Source organism: Periplaneta americana, chromosome 6, assembly GCF_040183065.1.
Source record: "Periplaneta americana isolate PAMFEO1 chromosome 6, P.americana_PAMFEO1_priV1, whole genome shotgun sequence".
Lineage (NCBI taxonomy): Eukaryota > Metazoa > Arthropoda > Insecta > Blattodea > Blattidae > Periplaneta > Periplaneta americana.
The window spans coordinates 89484013-89506196 of NC_091122.1; the positions used below are offsets into that span (position 1 = coordinate 89484013).

At 36.3% G+C, this 22184-nt stretch overlaps 1 long non-coding RNA gene across 1 annotated transcript; it reads right to left on the bottom strand.

Annotated features, from left to right (window-relative positions):
- Positions 1 to 10913: 10913 nt before the first annotated feature.
- On the bottom strand, positions 10914 to 22028 carry LOC138701473 (uncharacterized). The gene is made up of 2 exons (XR_011332599.1): positions 17098 to 22028; positions 10914 to 11287 (listed from the first exon to the last, which is right to left on the bottom strand). It is a non-coding gene; the product is annotated as an uncharacterized lncRNA (long non-coding RNA).
- Positions 22029 to 22184: the final 156 nt, after the last annotated feature.

Below are 22184 nucleotides of genomic sequence, written 5' to 3' on the forward strand. Positions count from 1 at the left end.
AAACATAGTTCACTAAACTATAAAACGCAGCAATTGTATGTCTCTGTTATTTAGTGTAAAATACGATATCAAAACGCTATCTTTCATGCCACTCAACGCACTTAAAATACACAATGTTTACTATTTTCGAGAACAGCGACTAGGGAATAATAAACAATGCGGTAGAACTAGAAGAAGTATTATTGTGCGAGTTTAGTTGCCTTACGGCAATCAGCTGGGCTACCTCATAGACTTACTAAATATCCGCAGGTTATCTCTATGTTTACTTGAAGTATAAAGAGTCACATGGCAAGTACAATAGTTTGTCAGTATATAAATAAAAATATCGGACAATAGGAAATACAAACTAATTTGTTTAAATTCGTTCAAAGCTAATAACTGTAAAATCTGGATTTTTGCCAATCCCGACTCCCTTTAATCGGGACTCAACCAGAAATTTTGGAGAATCCCGGCTAAATTAGGATACCCGGCAACCCTGGCTGTCAGACATAGGTACTGTGTTCAGACTTGCATCATTTTGATAGGAACTCTGAATGTGAACATTCATAACCACGGTTAATAAAAGAATTAATATTATGTCAACTTTTTAATTCAATCTGTAGGTTAAACTGCTGTAAGAAGTAAAAAAAGTAATGGCAGTAGGAGCAGCAGCAGGAATAGTAGTAGTAATAATAGCAGTAGCAGCAGCAATAGCATAAGAAAATGTTTTATTAATCCGTAACTAAGACAAGAATTACTTTCAATCAGTTATATTAAATAATTATGCAGTTTCTGTAGCTTTAAGTTCGGTGAATAATTTTATTATTCATGTATGCACTGAAACAACAGCTGTTTGAAGAAAATGAATGATATGGAGTGAGTGAAGGACAATGACAGTGTATAATAACGTAGTTTGAAAGGTAACTACTATCTTCGAAATGAGTTGAACACACTGAATGATTCATTGTAGGGTAGAAATTTTCTCTGCGGATTCCACCTATCCACTTTCGGTTAAGGGAATCTTTACTCAGAGGAAACTTGAAGCATAAAGAGTCACATGGCAAGTACAATAGTTTTTCTTCTGTAACACAATACGGAGCAAAAATCGTCGTAGAAATTAAGGATTAACTAACCAGTGAAATATAATATTCCTTCTTTATCTTTACATCCGTGTGCATTGCTGCTATAAAAAGCAGCATACGAAAGAACCATACTTATTCAGCTCTACCAAACAAATGGCCGCTCGTCGGCTGTTCAATTTGGGAGCCTAACACTAGCGCCAGTGAGCGGTCTAGCGGTTTTCACGGCCGACTTGATGCTCGCTTCGCTTTTCCTTTACCGGCCCATAGACTTACTAAATAACCGCGTACCGGCCTTGACAATTCATTTTGATCCCTGTGTTAAATCTGTAATCGAGAAAATATGAAATTCCCGCCAGATGGCACTGACTCCCAAGGTTCACTGAGGAATGTCTGTATGGTTTCTTGTACGATTATAATTAGTAATATTGCGCTTCTTTCTACTGGTATGTGAGTTTATTGTGATATGATTCAAAATGACATATTGTTGTGTACCATTGTGTACTTCGAATAGAAAAAAAAGTGGAAGAGCAATATCATTCCACGAATTTCCGAGTGACAGGGAAAGATGATTATATTTCGTGACCAGAATATTGTACGAAATGGAAATATAAAAATTGGAGTTGTATCCTTCGAAGAGGTGGAAAAATTCAAATATTTTACTTTATTTTGGTAGGTTATTTTACGACGCTTTATCAACATCTTAGGCAATTTAGCGTCTGAATGAGATGAAGGTGATAATGCCGGTGAAATGGGTCCGGGGTCCAACACCGAAAGTTATCCAGCATTTGCTCATATTGGGTTGAGGGAAAACCTCGGAAAAAACCTCAACCAGGTAACTTGCTCCGACCGGGAATCGAACCCGGGCCACCTGGTTTCGCGGCTAGACGTGCTAACCGTTACTCCAGAGATGTGGACAAAAATTCAAATATCTTGGAGCAACAGTAACAAATATAAATGACACTCGGGAGAAAATCAAACGCAGAATAAATATGAGAAATACCTCTTAATATTCGGTTGAGAAGCTTTTATCATCTAGTCTGCTGTCAAAATATCGGAAAGTTAGAATCTATAAAAACAGTTATATTATCGGTTGTTCTGTATGGTTGTGAAACTTGGAGTCTCATTTTGAGAGAGGAACAGAGGTTAAGAGTGTTTGAGAATAAGGTTCTTAGGAAAATATTTGGGCTAAGAGCGATGGAATTAGAGGAAAATGGAGGAAGTTACATAACGCAGAACTGCACGCATTGTATTCTTCACCTGACATAATTAGGAAACATTAAATCCAGACGTTTGAGATGGGCAGGGCATGTAGCACGTATGGGCGAATCCAGAAATGCATATAGAGTGTTAGTTGGGAGGCCGGAAGGAAAAAGACGTAGGTGGCAAGATAATATTAAAATGGATTTGAGGGAGGTGGGATATGATGATAGAGACTGGATTAATCTTGCTCAGGATAGGGATCAATGGCGGGCTTATGTGAGGGCGGCAATGAACCTCCGGGTTCCTTAAAAGCCATAAGTAAGTAAGTAAGGGAAAGATGCGAAAATGCCTTAAAGTGATTTCACGCCAAGACTTTGTTCCTAAAGCAACTCCTCATCTTCAGTCGTTTGTAGTTTACATTTCAGGGAAGAAGATTATTCTAATAATGGGAAATTTAGACTATTAAAATCAAATGCTGTGCCAACAATATTCCCTCATTATCCTAGGTATAAAGTGACAGATATCAGAAGACCATGACGAGCAGTTACTAAAACTGATCTCCCTCCACTCAAGAAACGCAAATATTTTAGTAATATTGGTTTTTCACTACCTATTTGAACAAGATGTTCCGAGTGGCTCAGCATCAGTTAATGACATTCCCTTCTTGCCAGTTGAAAATGACCATAAAGCGACGCAAACAGACGTTGTCAACTTTGTGGAGCTAAAAAGAAATAATTAACAGATTGCATGTGAAAATTAAACAACTTAATCAGGTGTTAAAAGAAAAGCAAGATGAGATAACGAAAACAACCGAAAAACTCCAACTAATTGAAAGAGATCCGTTACATAAAGAGCTGGAAAATGTAATGAAAAAGGCCGATGAAGGCAGTATTCATGCAAAATTGATTCTAGATCAGCTACTTAATCATCTAAAGGGTATACCAGACAAGAATATATTAGAAAATTTGTGTTCAGAAATTGAGCCGTTACTGTGTAGATGCCCTCTTTTGACATGCCAATTTGTGATGAAGACGGCCAAAAACGACTTGCTAATATCATTACTGTGAAATTTGTTAGGCCACTTCTAGATAACATTGCAGCAGCTTCAACTGAAAAGCTTGTTCCTTCGAAGAATGCGGCTTATAATCCACTGAGTCGCAAAATCTTGAAACTATGATTCTTGAATCTGCACTATCAAGTGGAATGTATCAGTGCAGTGAGTGAAATTATAAAACTTAGTACAAGTTATTGTAAATAATTACCCAAGTGATTACTTTGAAACATCGCAGTTTAGCTATAACCAAACCCTACATCACATCAAATTATGCAAACCACATTATCAACAATAATCATGACTACAATAATATAGAAACAGATATGGAAATTTTACACATAACACCAAAAAGTTCACAGTTAAACATCCTAGAACAGTACGAAATATATAAGAATACAATAGCATACCCACAATATATACTTAACACACAACTGCAGTTCGATACGCACACATAATTTGACGTCATAATACATCATAACATACAAACAGCCAACCCCCCACCATAGGAACAACACACCCCCATCCCTACCATCGACAACTGCACATCGCAGAGTCAAGATCACCAGTGGTTCAAGAGACACTGAGGAAGACGAAAAAAAAACCTAGTTAACAAAATAAAACACAAACACATTCCACACAATACAACATTAGCATCATTTGACATCGTAAACCTATATACAAACATACCAGTGACAGAAACACTTGAAATACTTCGGAAAATGCTTATTAAAAATAACATACCACACACTCACATTAACGAAATTATATACATCACAGAAATTATTACTAAACAAAATTATTTCACACATAACAATAAATACTATACACAAACTGAAGGATTACCAATGGGTTCACCTATATCAAGTATACTAGCTGAAATCTTTATTCATAACATAGAACAAACACACATGAAGAGTTCGTGGAAAAACGATGAATGTCACAGTTTTGTTAAGGTTGATGTCATTATCTAATTCAATGGATCACTACGAAATTTAATGTTGTTATTATGAAAAATGGTAAAAAGGAGAATTATCACCACGACTACAGTAATCCTTTCCTTTATTTTCTATAGAAACAGCACTACATCTTGCAGTTATAGACTCAATTAGATCATTATCTAATCCCTAACAGAAATGTGACATTCATCGTTTTTCCCGTGAACTCTTCACATACTAAACACCGACAACAACAAACACGTAGAGAAAATAATGTACTGGCATCGATATGTAGATGACATAATAGTCTTATATAATGGAAACAAAAGACAAATAGAAAACCTACATCAACAGCTCAACAAATACATCCCAAATTAAAGTATACAGTAGAAATGGAACATAACCAAGCTATAAACTTCTTAGACATCACCATAACCAAAACAAATAACAGACACGAATTCAAGATATACAGGAAACCCACTACAACCACAACACATATACACAATTCATCAAATCATCCCATACTCCATAAACATGCAGCTTTCCGTACAATGACACACAGATTAATTAATATACCAATGAACAATGACAACTACACTGAAGAATTAAACACAATAAAATATATAGCACAAGACAATGGATACAACCCTAACATAATAGACACACTAATAAAAAAGGCAAAACAAAAACAGAACAAACCAACACAAACACCACGCGAGAATAAATACATAACATCAACATATCACAATACCAATACCCACATAATTGCAACTTCATTCAGAAAACTAAAGTACAAAATTGCATACAAAACAAATAATACAACACAGAAATATCTAAATAACCACATTAAACATTCAAATAAATATAATTCAACTGGAGTTTACAAATTAAAATGCAGTAGTTGCCCACATTTTTACATAGGACAGACAGGAAGATCCTTTCATACAAGATATAATGAACATATTAAAGCTATAACCAAACCCTACATCACATCAAATTATGCAGACCACATTATCAACAATAATCATGACTACAATAATATAGAAACAGATATGGAAATTTTACACATCACACCAAAAAGTTCACAGTTAAACATCCTAGAACAGTACGAAATATATAAGAATACAATAGCATACCCACAATATATACTTAACACACAACTGCAGTTCGATACGCACACATTATTTGACGTCATAATACATCATAACATACAAACAGCCAACCCCCACCATAGGAACAACACACCCCCACCCTACCATCGACAACTGCACATCGCAGAGTCAAGATCACCAGTGGTTCAAGAGACACTTAGGACGACGACACATAGCGTCGAAACGGGCCGTCTGTCGAAGGTATATACCTTTTTTTAACAATTTTAACACTTTTAACGTATGACAAAGTAAATTTTATGTTTTTAACAAAGTGTTAACGAGAACTTTAATCAATGAAGAAATAAAGGAAAAATAATCAATAATAATACAACACATAAATTGCACTAAATTTATTCCACTTTTAATAAATTATAATTACAATCTCTGTAAATAAGAACCAATTTTTTAATCTCAATATCACAATAACACCCAACAGAGAGCATAGACCTTTCACGCAGTTAGAGACAACCTATGAATCCCCAGTCACTTTTTCAACATTACGATTGTGTTAATGCTTATCACCACTATATTCTACAGCATATCGCGACCCACACGCTGCTACTCAAAATTTCAGGTGCCTCACAATCCCCAGGCGAATCCCTATGTTAATGTGGAGCAGTGTTGGCGCGGCCTGCATCTTCAAACATTGCGCTATGTTGCTAGCCCTCGATTGGCTGGGGCGTGGCCACGTGATACTTGTGGAATGCGAGAGCCGCGCCTATCTGTTTCACCTGCGGCTATTGTCGGCAATGAAGGGAGGCCGCCAAGACCCATTGTAGCTATAGCATGACCGAACTTACACGAGACGCACGGGTTTGAGTCCCAGGCTACACAGGAGATCCGAAAATTCAGTTGGAATGCATTTCATTGATTATTTTTGTGAGTACTATTATACGTATATTAAAGAAGACGTAGATTGGACTTTTTTCATTGATAGTGAAAATAATAATAATATAAAAACACACTGTTTTCCACAGGTTTGATTTACGTTTCGTCTTCAGGCGTAGAGAGAGTGTTGAGGGGTTTCAAACTCAGACAGTTACAAATAACTGTCCGAAATTGAGAATAGGAGACAAGAAATTAGTAAAGAATGACAGTGGATTCCACAGTAACAACAACCTTGTGAAAGGAGTAAATATGGAGTGAATTGGTTATGTTACAATTGAATACAACGTATTTATGTTCAAGATATACCATAAATATTTTTATTTTATTTGTCATTAACACAAACTGACTTGTTTCATTCAATTGGTATCACATTGATTGTACATTCTTGAATAGATTTCTGAAAGTTATACACTTGTATCTTCAGCTACAAGAAAACGTATCACTACCGTTGTTCAGTGTGCGAACCTCAAGTAGTTACTTACATAGTGCGTGTGTTTTTCAACGAAGCGGTCCGTGGTTCGATTCTTGCCGTGAGTGGAGTTTTATCTTCATTCTAGGGGCTTCGTACTTCACCCTTGTCTTGCTTTCAGACATTCAAATAAAGAAAATCTCATCCAGATAATTGGCGTCTGGAAAGATTCTCAAAATGCTGACTGCATTTCCACGTTGGATGGCTATTCCTATTCGTTGCCGTAGGTAATTGGTACAGTGAGGGTCTCCAGTAACAGTCACCAAACGTCTGCTAATTTCGGAAATTAGGTCTTTTGCTTCTTTACACCAGGAGCCTAGTGTTTCGACAGCAAAGACGATGAAGATGTAATTATCTACTAGATGTACGTATTTACGACGTTTACTGCGTACGGCAGATTCTGCTGCAGAGCTTGCGATTTTAGAAGTTGATGGCAAGTGGGATGGAGCTAAGGTATCCACGCATGTCGTATCCCACATTAGCGATTTTCCTCTGCTCCACGGGACCAAGGTTAATCCATCAGGGCGCTTTCCATCGCTATACAACACGCTATACAACACATCGGCTGATGTTACATAACCTCTTATTTAGAGGTTGGTGATACACATTCAAATAATAGGCCTACTATTTACAAGATAGGGGTTTTAAATTATGTTTGCACAATATTCATCTAACATTATTTATACATATTATATACATTAATTAAGCCTACTTCATATTTAGTTGGGACAAAACTATCCCGATGTATCGCCCTGATATATTTCCGGCGTAAATCTTCTTCCTTAGGGAATAAAAATACACTGACTTTTGAACCAGTTAAATAATTGCCTTTAGAGGTAGGTACGTAACTTTTGCGTGGCATATTCGTATATTCGTATACACACTGTACAAAACAAAATTCGAATAGAATAACACAATTCTGTTTATATAAATGCCGAGGATCGCACTGGCAGTGTATGAGATGTCCGCGTTTCATTATCTCACAGCCTGCTCATTGCCATCTCACAGCGTCCATGATCCTGGCGCGAGACACTCGTAATCAGATTGGCTGAGGCTATTTTTATAGTTGTCACGTGGGCTTCAAGAGATAAGATAAAATTTCTTCTCCGTGCTGTACTGTGGACTGTCTATAGAATTAAGAACAATTAGCTTCCCTCCCAGGGAGGGCCTCTCTAGACTGAAACTAGGGCTGAGGCAGTTCTGGTGATTTTGGACGTGAAAATCGTGAATTTATAAGGGATTTTTAAGCGATTGGCGTTGGAAGGAGCTTTATGTTTATAATTACATCTGTTATATTTTAGAGTGCTGTCGGCCTGGTTGGCGCAGTTGGTATAGCGCTGGCCTTTTATGTCCGAGGTTGCGGGTTTGATCCCGGGCCAGGTCGATGGCATTGAAGTGTACTTAAATGCGACAAGCTCAGGTCAGTAAATTTACTAGCATGTAAAAGAACTCCTGCGGGACAAAATTCCGGCACACCGGCGACGCTGATATAATCTCGGCAGTTGCGAGCGTCAGGTGACGTGGGTACATTATGTTTGTGTTTTTTGAGTTCAGATTTAATAAGCTTCCAAGCTGCGTTGTATTTCTTTCGTCATGTTTCTGTAGCAGGAATATTAAATAGGAATTCTTTAAAATTTAATAATTCTGGCATATGTCAATAAATATGCTGAAGCCTCTGTCTCTCTGAATTACTCTTTTTAAGACTGACTGGAAACGTATTCCAAATTTATATTAAAAAGCATTAAAATATTCTCATAATTTAAAGGATAACAATTCCCGAAATAATCATCCTGCATTAAATTATTAAGATAAAAATGATTCATTCTATCGCTTGCAACAATAAGTTTATAATACTAATAAATTGAGAAATAATTTACATCCAACAGATTTATTTTAAAATGCCGTGCAGTTACTATCTTGTATTTCGATTTATTAAGGTACAATAACATTTCATCAAGTTTCAGAAAAAGTAATTTCATCTTTCCAAGAGGGGGCAATAAATACTTAAAGCAATCAATGCAAAGCTCGGAAAACTTATTGATACAACTTAATTTCATATTCTATACCTCTGGCGCAAAAAAAAAAAAAAAAAAAAATGACTTTGAAGCTCTGCCACATTATAACATTGACTTACTTCCAGTAATACACAATCTGTTCACAATAATGGCAACTATCCCTGTATCTACTACTCGTACTCCTGCAAGCTCATTTTCGACACTAAGAAATCATATCTTAGAAACATTACAGGGGATGTGAGCCTAAATGAAATGGCTCTCATGTACAAATACGGAATTAAAATTTGGAGGAAGCTTTAATGGAAGTTTAACTATATTGATTTATTCATAGTGTTCTGCCCAAGGACAGATCTTTCACTCCAAACCCAGCTTTCTCCAATCTTTCCTATTTTCTGCCTTCGTCTTTGTCTCCTTATATGATCCATCTTAATATCGTCTATCATCTGCCATATTCTTCTGCCCTGAACTCTTCTCCCGTTCACCATAAAGTCTATAACTTATTAACCTCTTACATTTATTTCACCGAAAATCCTTTTAGAGTTTTCAATACATGATCCCACAGTATTTCCTGATTTCATATTTATCACCCGGATGGTCTTCTTGATTTCAGTATTACACATATTTATACTGAACTCACTTATACTCATTCCAGACACTACACTTACACGAACACTTACACATACACTCACCCTAGTACACGACATAACTCTCCACAGAAACACATCATGTACAGTGTGGCCCGCTGAAGTGGTGTACAACTAGAAAATGGGTCACAGTCCTGCCATCTATTCGCAATATGCGGAACCCGAATCACTTAAAGTGAAGTGGGTAGGCATTGGATACATACATACATGTCTCCTGACAAGTAACGGGATTGGGGAGGAGGTTGAGTTAGTCATGCAGTTCAATAATCTAAAGTAAACCATATAATTACGAGCTTGCAATGCATTTATTTATTTTTGCACGAGCTGTTTCAAAGAAAACATTGGTATCAGTACAGAACACGATTTTAGGATATCTTCTGGAATAATAGTTACCGGTATTTATGCAACAAGTGGATAATCTTGATGATTATGGCATGAATGAATGTTTGTTGCAAGAACGATATGAGTGCGACAAATTTCACGAGTGTCGTAATAAGATATCCACGAGTTGGATATAACACTTTATGGAATCTTAGCATTATAAGTTAGAGGAAATAAATTATTAAATAATTCGGCATGCATAGCTGACATAAGTGTTGATATGTTCGTATTGATCATATCGATTAGTTGCGCCTCTCATTGGCATTGAATAAAGAGAAATGGATGACCTTGCAGGTATTACAAATTCTAGTTATACCTTAGGTATCAAATTTTATGTTACAAATGTTACTTTATTATGTTAATATACAGTAGTTTCTCTGAACCACAGAACTGTTTTATGTGATATTACAAAAGTGATACAAAATTGTTAAACGTTGGAAATAAATGGTACGTTGCCTTCTGTCCTGCATTTCATTTCTTGTTACGTGGCAAGTATAGAAGTGGTAAGCAAGATAGCCAGACGAGTTGTATGCATCCCCACTCAAGCATTCCGGTATTACGTCATAGCGAATACGTCATTGTTATTATTGGCACACGTGTCATAATAAACCGATTACGCACAATATTGGATGTAGTAACAACTTGTTCATAATGCTAGGATTGCATAAAAGATATTATAATATAGGTATACAAAATGTTCCAGTATGGTATTATCACTACCAAAGAGTAGCAGGATGCCACCCTACCCCTCCTTAAAGACTGGTATTACATATTGTAATTAATATTTATCATGTTAACTAATTTTCTCACTAGTAATCAATGTAACAGACATTTCAGATGAGCAAGGCATGTAGCACATATGGGCGAATCCAGAGATGCATATAGTGTTAGTTGGAAGGGCGGAGGGAAAAAGACCTTTGGAGAAGTCGAGACGTAGATGGGAGGATAATATTAAAATGGATTTGAGAGAGGTGGGATATGATGATAGAGACTGGATTAATCTTGCACAGGATAGGGACTGATGGTGGGCTTATGTGAGGGCGGCAATGAACCTGCGGGTTCCTTAAAAGCCGTAAATAAGGAATCAATGTAATCTGAAGTAATTTAAGGCAGAATAAAGCTGAATATTTTATTCGACATTAAATAATTACGTACGGTACATAAACTGGATTTTTTAAGTACAAAATGTGACATTTGTATCATAAAATAATGATTAGATTACAATATTTACCGGTATGTCTTTACATGAAAAAATCACTTATTATTAAATTAATGTTACATTATTCTACAACAAATACAGGATCATAACAGGCATATCCACACGTGGTTGGACAACATTTTTTTCCATGAGGACAAACATCATCGTTTGTGCATAGGTTGCCGCAAAGTGAAGGGGGTTCCACAGAACCCTTTCCTTCAGTTTCAATCTCGACTTGCGCTTTTGTGACAGGAAGACGTCTTATTTGTGGACACAATCCGGGTCGTGGACCTATTTGGAATGAAATAAAAATGTAATGAGGAAATATACAACATATACAGATCGATTATTTAGTCCTGACAGCTCAGCGGCGCGAAAGAGGGGAAGTAATAGGAGTAGTGGGGGGAGTTCCGGAGTAGAGATAAGGGCGAGGTCGGTAAAGGAATGCAGTACAGCTTAACTGTACTGGAAACACAACACTATACCGCATGCGTGATATCCGAGTGCTCTGACTGCAGGCGACAGACTAACCTGAACACCCCTTGGAGTAAATGGACTCGCCTGACCCAGGCGCACATTGCCGGCGACTGTCAGGACTAAATAACGGTACTGTACGTAAAGCTAACTCCATTATGAGCCAAATCGGCCCAGAGGCTGGCGTGAGGTTAAGGTTACCACCTTCATAGACAATCAGTATTAGTGGTGGTAGCGATGTCAGTCCTACGTGCACACCATCTTTATCCCAAAAAATGCTGTTAGAGGCTGAGTGAACCCCATGGCCGCAGTGCAACTGAAAGGATTTTATCGATAGAGAAAATTCATGACCACATGAGAAACCAAGCCCACGACCTTCCAGCTTTGTAGTATTACATCTTAACAGCGATGTTGCCACAAGTCCCAAATAAACAACATAATTATACATTTCGTAAAGCTTGTTTTCTGATCTCATTTTTTTGTCAACTCACTTCTTTTTAAGACTTGATGTACGGTAGTGCTGTAATGGAACTACCGATAATAGACTATATCTTTGTGCTAAATAGAATTAATTGTAAGTACTAAAACGATGTGTCTCGCAAGGATTACACAAACAACGGGGGAATACAATAACCAGAACAGAGAATGGAGTTGAGTGGATTGTTGGGCATGGAAGTGTACAAAAGACGTCAGTATAATTAGAGAAACATAACATTTCACTTGGAATTGTATTAAAACATTACCTGTACATTTTCGTTCAATTATAGATTCGTTATTTTTTAGAGGTGTATAAGAATGGTTTCGGCTATCCATATGTGTTTACATACATTTGAAGGGTTCAGAACCATAGTGGGCCAAGCGCCATTTACTAAAACCGTAGAAAACAAGAGTTAAAATGAAGTTATTACTATAATTCAATGTAAACATATAACAAATAATATAAAATATACACATTAAAACTAAATGATATGTCAATCTTCATTAAACTATGGTATTCACTTAACTTTAACCCTTACTTTCTCCGTTTTTAATAAATGGCGCTTGGTCCACTATGGCTCTGAACCCTTAATTTATAAGAAAAAGAAATTTGCTCGCAAAATTAGATTAGTAATATGTAGTCTTAATAATTACAAACAATTGCAGAGAAACTCTCAAACCCTTTATACCTAAAAGTTCAATTCTTTCTATAGAAAGAGGATTTTTTTTATTGACCTTGTATGGAGGAGGGACCCGAAGACTTACACTGCACCCTGAGGCTTACCACTCCTATTCTGTGAATTATTACAATAACAAATAGAAAATTAGACCTTAAAAGAAGTATGTCGGAAATAATTCAATAAGCCTACCAATACGTAATTGCTGTGTACTTCTCTACCAACTGAAAGATAAAGGTGGAAAGATGTTGTTGCCCCTACAGAACCGCAGGATAGACAAAAAATAGAAGTAAACATAATTATGTAGAATAACTGTAGATCTAATAAACTAGGCTAGTCCAAAAATTTGGATGGCAAAGTTGCTGTGTATTCTCGTTTAACGTTAAAAAATCCGTGCATATTGAGTTATAGAACAGACTCACTATAGTAAACGTTAAATATACGAAAATGGTGCAGTTTTGAGTAGTATAGGCATGCCAGAAAGAGACACTGAATGTACAGCTACATGTGCGCTGGAAGCTCAGTTTGTGCAGATTGTTTATGTGGTGCTCTCATACTTCCTAGCTGGAGAGGTGTACAAGAATCTATTCTGCGCTTCTGAAAGTATTGAATTAAATTGACATTTGGACAGTATGTAAGAACACTTAGCAAAAGAAAAATAAAACAATTTTTGTCAATATTTATATTATAATCATGATATTTACACCACAGTTGAAAAATATATAAGCAGCGATTTCGAAACAAAAATTGAACACAGTATTTCAATTAAGTCAGAAGGAACTAATTGCTGGGATGTTTTGTGGAAGTGGCTTTCTACGCTGAGGTCGGAAGAGCAAGAAGTCGGCCGGTGGCGGAATGGTGCGAAGTTTCCTCGTAAAATGAGAACACTGTATATTTCGATATTCAAAGAAAGTAAGTAATACACAACGCTATACGCAGTGAATCTCACCATATATCAAAATGGAGATACTGGACTTCCTTCTTTCTGGCTCCTGAGGTAAGATGTCTGGTATCAAGCTTAAGGTGAACTCCGCTACGCACATGGAATCCTCGAAGATTTAAGTTATAATTATTATAAGTAAATTCCTAAGGCAAAATTAGTGACCGAGGAAGAGAATCGTGTAAGAGAATAATCACTATTTCATCATTTTAATAGACGTCAAGTAAGTAAACAACGGTAACAATGAATAATAGTAATAATAATAATAATAATAATAATAATAATAATAATAATAATAATAATAATAATAATAATCAATCCACATCATATATTCATTCATAAGTAACTACTGCACATGTAGTCTAAGTCGACCGCGCATGGCAGGTACTGTAGTTACTCTTAATTGAATTCCATGATAAGCAGATAGGAGCAATATAAAAAGAACGCATGTCGAGATGTTTCTATTCTAGCTGTATATGAATGGTGAATTTGCAAAACGACTTAAGTCCCTAGAAGTAATTTTGAGAAAATTAAAGAAAACTGTTTTTGGCCTCGCTGAACCATACATTGTTACAATATAATTTTTTCTATGTAAGAGAAATAGTTTTAGTATAAAAATTCATACTTTTCTACTCTTCTTCAGGTCGTAAAAATGTAATTATCTTCAGGACTTAAGTTGTTCTGCAAATTAACTTCAATTCTGCATCATAATTATTAGGTTACTGACACATAAACATGTTTAACTAAATGTATTTATACCAAAATCATAAAATAACCTATTGCAATTGTTGAACAACATTATTTTGAACAATTTTTTAATCATAAGATCACAGGCCTCTGATGGAGAAAAGTCTGATGTTGAAGAAATGTTTGTGAGCACTTATTGCCATTAAGAATTTGATTGGTGTATTGTTGTTATTTTGTCCCGGACAACTGTCGCAAAACAACCACAGTTCTTTAATATACTGGGTGGAACACAGTTATTGTAGTAGTTTCCAGGAGAAAATTACATATTTCATTAAGACTTTTCTTGGCCTGTCCCTCATGGTAGACAAAAGGACATTTCACCAATTTTCATGTTGTGCACAGAGAAAGCTGAGACGGTAAGCTGGCGATAGTAGTACATATCCTGAACTGGTGTTTAGGCAAGCATACATTTTTCATGTAGTCAAATGTGACAGCAAGAAAATTCTCTCTCGATACTTAACTTGGTTCCATTTTGTAATACTTTTTACTTCAGCTACAAGTTTAGCACTATTACTGAGCATATTGCTTTTCATTTTCATGCTCTGTAATTCAAACGTAATAAATTTTCTCAACTAAAGAATTACCAATTACAACAGACAAAACACATTTTGTCAGCTGATTGTATGATTAAAATTACATATTATGTAAGTTTCTGCAGTACTTGACAGACAAAACAACTACGTTCAGGACTAAAGTCGTTTTACCCCTTGACCAAACATTCTGCTGCTAAGAAAAACAATACAAAAGTCGTGGATTAAAGTCATTCTGATACTAAACGATGCCCCTTGCACACAGTAACATAATCATGCTCTCAAATCAAAACCCCCAAAATATGGATTTAAGTCGTTTTGCAAATTCACCATTTATATATACTGTTCCTTCCACAAGTCTTTGTTTCATTACAGTAAAAGTAAATACAACACTAGCGCGACTACAATCAAAGGCAATTGAATGGTGGACGATTTTCTTCTCGCGTGTCCCAGTTACTACAGAAAGGTAAATTCCGTGTTGATTAGTAACACCTTCAGATATGGTCTGGACTCCACAATAGTCTGATAGTTTGAATAATGTAATATGTGAAGGATTTTATCGCTCTAAGCATATCTCGTCCTAGGTCAGGTTTGAGCCCTCGAACCTCAAATCCAAGATCAGCATGGTAACGGCGAGATATAAGTGGAAACACTTGTAATGCAGAATTCATTAGGATAGTTTTCATGTGAACTAGAAGCTACTGATAAATTTTGCTTGAATCCCTCTAAGAACCTCTGACTGAGGTTCTGGCTGATATATACATCTGTAGTATTATCACTAACAGACATTAACGCGTCACTTGACGGTATATGTGAGAGGAAGAACAATAATTGTTATTAGAGGAGAAAAATTCGCTCCGGGACCGGTGATCGAACCCGGGTCCTTGGTTCTAGTACCAAGCGCTATAACTACTGAGCTACGCCGAAGTTCAATCCACAGAACCGGATCGAATCCCCCTCCTGTAGTGTTTTTTCCTTGGTGGCCTTAATTCATGTTCGACATAGGGACGACGGGAATTCGATCCGGTGCTGTGGATTGAACTTCGGCGTAGCTTAGTGGTTAGAGGGCTTGGTACGTAGAACCAAGGATTCGGGTTCGACCCCGGCGCCGGGGCGAATTTTTCTCCTCTAATAACCATGGTTACCATAACAGATAAATTCTGTAGGACTAAAAATTAATCTTTACGTATAACAGTAATTATTTGTGTACATCGTAAGTCTTATTAGTGAAACATATTACTAGAATCGGCGGCAATTCGGAAGGCGGTAGTCTGCTAGCGTTTGCGTCGAGAGAGACAGATAGAGAGAGCAAGGCAGCGTACAACATTGCCACATCATACTTCACGAGCACTTGCAATACAAAGAGCGCAGGAGAGAATTTAAATTAACAAAACATAATAATGCCCTTAGCCGTTGATTACTGTAAGCATGACACCAAACAAACCCTCTTTCCTTCACTAACAATATTCTTTGCACGATTTTCAATCCTACACCACATGCTTCTGCAGTCGTTCCTTGCGCGTTGACAACGTTGTAGCCAGCATCAAGATGGCCGGTAGCGTTCTGCTCGTCAAAGTTTTTAAAACAATTATACGCCTTAAACACTATTTTCCGCGCCTCCCTGTGCAATATTTGTCTTTTTACAGTCTCTTCTTCCATTTATTTATCTTACACACACAGTAAATGTTAGTTTTACTTATTCAATGTATTGAAACACTCACACGTGAACAAACGAACTCGGGAGTACTTGTTATAGACTGATTCCGATTGGTTCTACTGTATAAGCTTGTGATGTCACATATCAGAAATGCTACGGCGCATATGGCAGCTGACCGCCTTCCGAAATGCCGTCTAGTCTAGTCAGCGTCGTATGCAATGGAGGGAGAAAGGAACTGGCCACTCCTTATTGGTGTCACTTATGGTGTTCCAACCTGTCTTCGCATAGGTGACTAAAGAAAATCAACGACATCCCTTTAAGAACAGAGTTCTTTTGTATAGCCTACCGGTAGGCTTACCTAAAGTCTATGACACGAGTCTTCCAGCTTTGCTTCGTTTCTGAAGAATGCCATTCTATATATTTAGTCGCTGTTGGAAATCCATCTTTTCTAGCCCATTTTGAACCTACTAACTGTAGATCAAATAACAAGTATGTTATTAATTCGACTACACAGGACTCCTGCTTGGATTTGAATTCGTGTCCACTAAAGAGAACACACAGATTTTAATATAAAAATCCAGAAGATAACACATACTTACATTTGGGAAGTGGCGGCAGTGTCGGAAGCGACACTGTGCGTGCGGAATCGGAATCACCTCGTACAGAAACAACTATGCTCATTGACACCACCAGAAGAACAGACGCTCTCATGGCTAGGACTGCCATTTTGGGTTAGCTTCCCCCAGATTCCACAGTTGGTTAACGAACTGAAAACTGTCTTCTCACAGTACTAGTTATATAGAATCTTCTGGGAAAGTGAAAATGCAGTAACTCTCACAATTCACGGTCAAGTCCAGTTACATTACTAAATTTAACCAAGTGACCTACCTTTCGAATTGATAACAACGCAGCGGTGAAATGTTCTATTTTAAACAGGACATGAGATAAATTAAACATCAGAAAAAGTTCCTTGTGGACTGTTACTCTAGTTTCTTATTAAGAATGAACATGAAGGAAAGTCTAAATGTTAACTTTCAGAAAAGCTTGGAAACAAAGTTAATTTTTATGCGCTCTATTTCGATTTACGTACCTAATGATAGTTGTTATTGCCGTTTTAACTAAAATCGTTTATAATAGCCTACATATATACAGTAGCGAGTAGCCTATACAGTATACAAAAACTGATCTACGAGATTCTGCAAACGCATTTCGTCGTTGTTCCTGCAATAACTCCTATGTGACATATTTATCGATTTTCAGATTTTTCTTCTATTAAATAATTCAAATAGTGATACAGCAAATAATAAAATCTCCTATATGTAATTATATTTCTTTGTTTCTAAAATGCAAGAATTCACAATCTCCTATGTACGGGTGCCATAGGATGAATAAATGTGTTTTTCCTTACTACTGAAAGAGTTTATATTTTGCACATAGGAGTCATTGCAGGAACAACGACGATTTAAATGAACTTGACCAAACCTTTGCTTATATAAATAATTGGATTGTGAGACATGTAGCTAAGTAAAATCCTACCATTTTCATTACATTAACATTTACACATACGCTGTTTGTCATTACTTCTCCTGTAGGTTTGATTTATTTTACATTTCTGCAACACTTTTGGCGTGGATACTTGAAGTAAACGATGACCGACAGACGAAGGATCAATGTCTCCAACGTGACCCCAAGTTGGACCAGATAAAGTCATCTAGCGGTACGCGGGGAGGGAGAAAGTTTCACGAATTGGCGCGTCGCGAGGTAGCCGAGGCAGTGTAACTCGAGAATGCGAGGCAATAGGACGTTCGCAGTGGTGTTAAATGTTTCGTAACGAACCAGACTACAATCTCAATTAAGCAATCATCAATAGTCGACGACAAATTAAATTCGCGAGTGAATAGTGAATATGAGTGAAGCGAGAAAATTTGGAATGTCAAGGCATATGCAGCACAAATAGGAGCGGGCGTATAAGCAACGGGTAGCAAATTATATAGCAACCTACATGTTTACTCTCAATGCATACAAGATGGTTACTTCCAGCATAACGAATTATATCAGGTTTTCAGGGTATCTGCCTCCGATACAGCCTACCCTGATTTTTTCCTCCCTTATAAAACCAAGCTTTATTTCCATCAGATGTATTTTCAACGAAAAAAGAATTTTACGAAGATGATACATACTTCGATATTATAGTCTTTACGCGTTTCGTAATAATTTAATTGCTTTGTCATGTTTCCAATGATATTAAGTACTGTTCATTGCTTATTTCCTTGGATTATCATTCTATAGAATCGAATCGCGAGAATGAAATCACTTGCTATGCGCCATAGGCGATTAGGAGTTCCAAAGAGTGTGATAGCTAAGTGGTAAAATAGGCCTACTGGACCTGTTCAAACAAGGTGCGAATTAAGGGGATATGGGGGGATTTCCCCCCTGTTGGAATGTTATCCCCCTCTCATATATTCATATTAATATCTCTGCCAGGGATAACTTCTATCCCCCCTCACAATATATAATTGTTTTATACTTTATAAAGCACAATATAAAGTAGGCAAAGAAAATAATAATATTGATGTATTCTCATCACCAGCAAGCTGACAACAATCAGTCACTTAGGCATTACACATCTTACCTTAAGCTGCTCATGGATATAATTATTATTACAATCAAGATGCAAGACAAGCAACTCAGTGCGACCAAGCGTTGAGCCGTATAGAATGAGGATAATAATAATTTTATGTATGGTATTCTCTGTCTAGAATTCTATCCCCCCCACCATCAGAAATCTTAATTCGCACCCTGTGTTCAAATTCCGGGGCCAGCGACCATACATAATAAAAACTAAAGTAAAAAAGAAATTACACTTTTTTCTGGATTGCATACAAAATAGCATTTTTCATAATCCCAAAAATAAAATACAGTGTTTCACTTCATTTATGAATTGTACGGTTTAAATAGATACATGTAGTTCATTTTGTCTAAATTCCCATCATGATGTTCTTCATATAAATTACTTTTCTCCGAACATCACGTCGCTTTTACAGAAATCAGTATTTAAAATTTATTTAAATATGAAGAGGTAGGCCCTATTAGTCCTTTACAGAGATTGTAACTGCTTACTTCTGAAGCAATAGACAACTATTCAAATGAAAGTACCGGTACTTTATTAACAACTGTCTGAAGTACAACGATATGTCTACTGCAGGCTGTGGCAAGCAGGTACTGTAATATTTCCTTACAGTAAGCTATGTCCCCTGGTTTTTAAATTATTGGTCGTGGAGAATTTTTACTGCACTTCTTGAGACCTAGCATGCTTGTCTCTGATCTTTCAAGTCGCAAGTTGAGTCATTCAAATTCCTTTGTCGTTGTTTTATTTTCGTACAGGATAAAGTAGTTTTGAAAATTAATTCCTATAGATATCTTTAAGTCTTAAAATTTTGTGTGAGAAAGTTTTTAATAGAAGGTATAATTCTGTGGAAATTTATAAGAAAGAGATTATAGAGCCGTTTTCGAGTAAATCGCCAGTTTAGTGTCATTTTTTTAAATAAAGACCGAATAATTTTTTTTTGTTGTAAAATGATTCTATTTCATGCACATTATTCTCTGTTAGATATTGATATTAAATAGAAACAAATACGTCCAATAGCCTAGGAGAAATATGTGCACGCTACATACAAAAGAAAATAAAAAGAAAAAGTGAAACTTCAAGAAACAGGACTTGAAATAGGCTTGTCATAAAATCGGGCTAATGTCTATCCAAGCCAAAAACCGTTACTTACTTACTTACTTACTTACTTACTTACTTACTGGCTTTTAAGGAACCCAAGGAACCCGGAGGTTCATTGCCGCCGTCATATAAGCCCTTCATTGATCCCTATTCTGAGCAAGATTAATCCACTCTCTATCATCATATCCCACCTCCCTCAAATCCATTTTAATATTATCCTCCCAAAAAACCGTACTAGACAAAAACAACATGACGTCACTGATCTACGACTGGTTGAAAGCCAAAGCCAATAAACGTTATAAAATATAGTCCTGTAAATATTTTATTATAACTAACGTTTTTACACATATTACATCTATTCAAATGAGTGCAATATAATTAACCATTACCGTATGCTAGGTTAAAAGAAACCTAATGTACGAGGGTCGTTCCGAAAGTAATGCCTCCTATTTATTTTCACGGAAAGTACACTAGATACAGAGAGCATAATAAGTAGAGCCCGGATGTTTAGGCATTTATAACAGTTAAAATAAGCAGGCAAAAAAAGGCACAATATATTTTGAAAAGGGCATTATAAATTTTCAGAAAGCATAATATATTTTAGCAATAAATTTAAATTTTATCAACAAAACTCACATTTTTACTTTGTAGTTGACACGTGTTGACTTATAAAATACTTTTTTTTTTCGTGATTAACTGTCTTTTCACAAATTTTATATAACAAAACGTTCAATTGGTTGAAAACATATGGGCATCAAATTCACTAACGTAAGCATGAAGTTTACTTTTCAATGATTTACTGAATTTAAGCATTCTAGCTAACCGATCTTATACTTTCTGTCACCCGACAATAACTGACTGTCCCTCACTCAAACTTCTTTCTCCTACAATAATAAACACGTGTAGCACAACATTTTAACAGTAAGATTTGAAAATATGGAAGCAAACAATTGGAAATGTGTAGCTGTATGTCTGAGTGATTTGTCTTGTAATCCGGCAGAATGTAATCACATGTATGAGTGATGTTTCTTTATCATCTTAGACCTTGTGCGTTCAAAAAATAAAAGGGACTTTCGATGTGGAAAAATTTTATTCTCACGTTTCTCGTTTCCATGCGCATGCGTCGATGGTCCCCTTTGGCCGCCAACTCGATGGTGCAGGCTGTGGCAGTCAGCCTGTACTAGACTATAGAAGATTTCATGTTAAGAAAAAAGCTGTTCCCATTAACTATTTATAATTAATTTTTTCCTTTTAATTAATCGAACACAATTTCATTGAGAACTAGAGCGATTTCATGAGCTAAAATACTGTTACACTTCTTAAATTATCATATATTTAATTTACGAATAACGGGGTAATAGCTAAATTAGTAGAATAGCCTTCCGCTCTCTGGCCAAACATATCCACTATGGACTTCAACAGACAAGTAGGAGCGGTACAGTTGAGGCCAAGATTTCACACTGTTAAAATAAGTACATTGCCTGCGATATTTAGAAATATATGTATACTGCATTTAATATGCTATAATTAGACCTCGGATTTTAGACTAAATGCCAATTTTTTTTTTTTCTGCAGGAATAAACTAACACTGCTGAAATAGCTTTAAATTCAAGTTTTACACTAAATTTTAAGATTTGGTATGGGTTTTATGGTGCGTAAAATACCTATTTTTTCCCATTATGAGTTATTTTAAAGTTTTAGAGTAGAAAAATATCTATTTCCGTTTTGTTAATATGTTTTTTTTTTTTTTTTTTTTCGTGTAGCAGTAATGGCTTTCATTAAAAATAAATGTGTACAACTATCAACCATTTGGTATTTGTTTTGGAGGATTGACTCGGGACTCTCAGAATGGGGGTGTTGAGGTGTATTGAAACGGGAGAACCCCGAGAAAAACTCCGCGCGGCCGCTATCACACAAATTTCTTCCTGGCTCAAATGGAATCGAATCCGGGTCGCCACG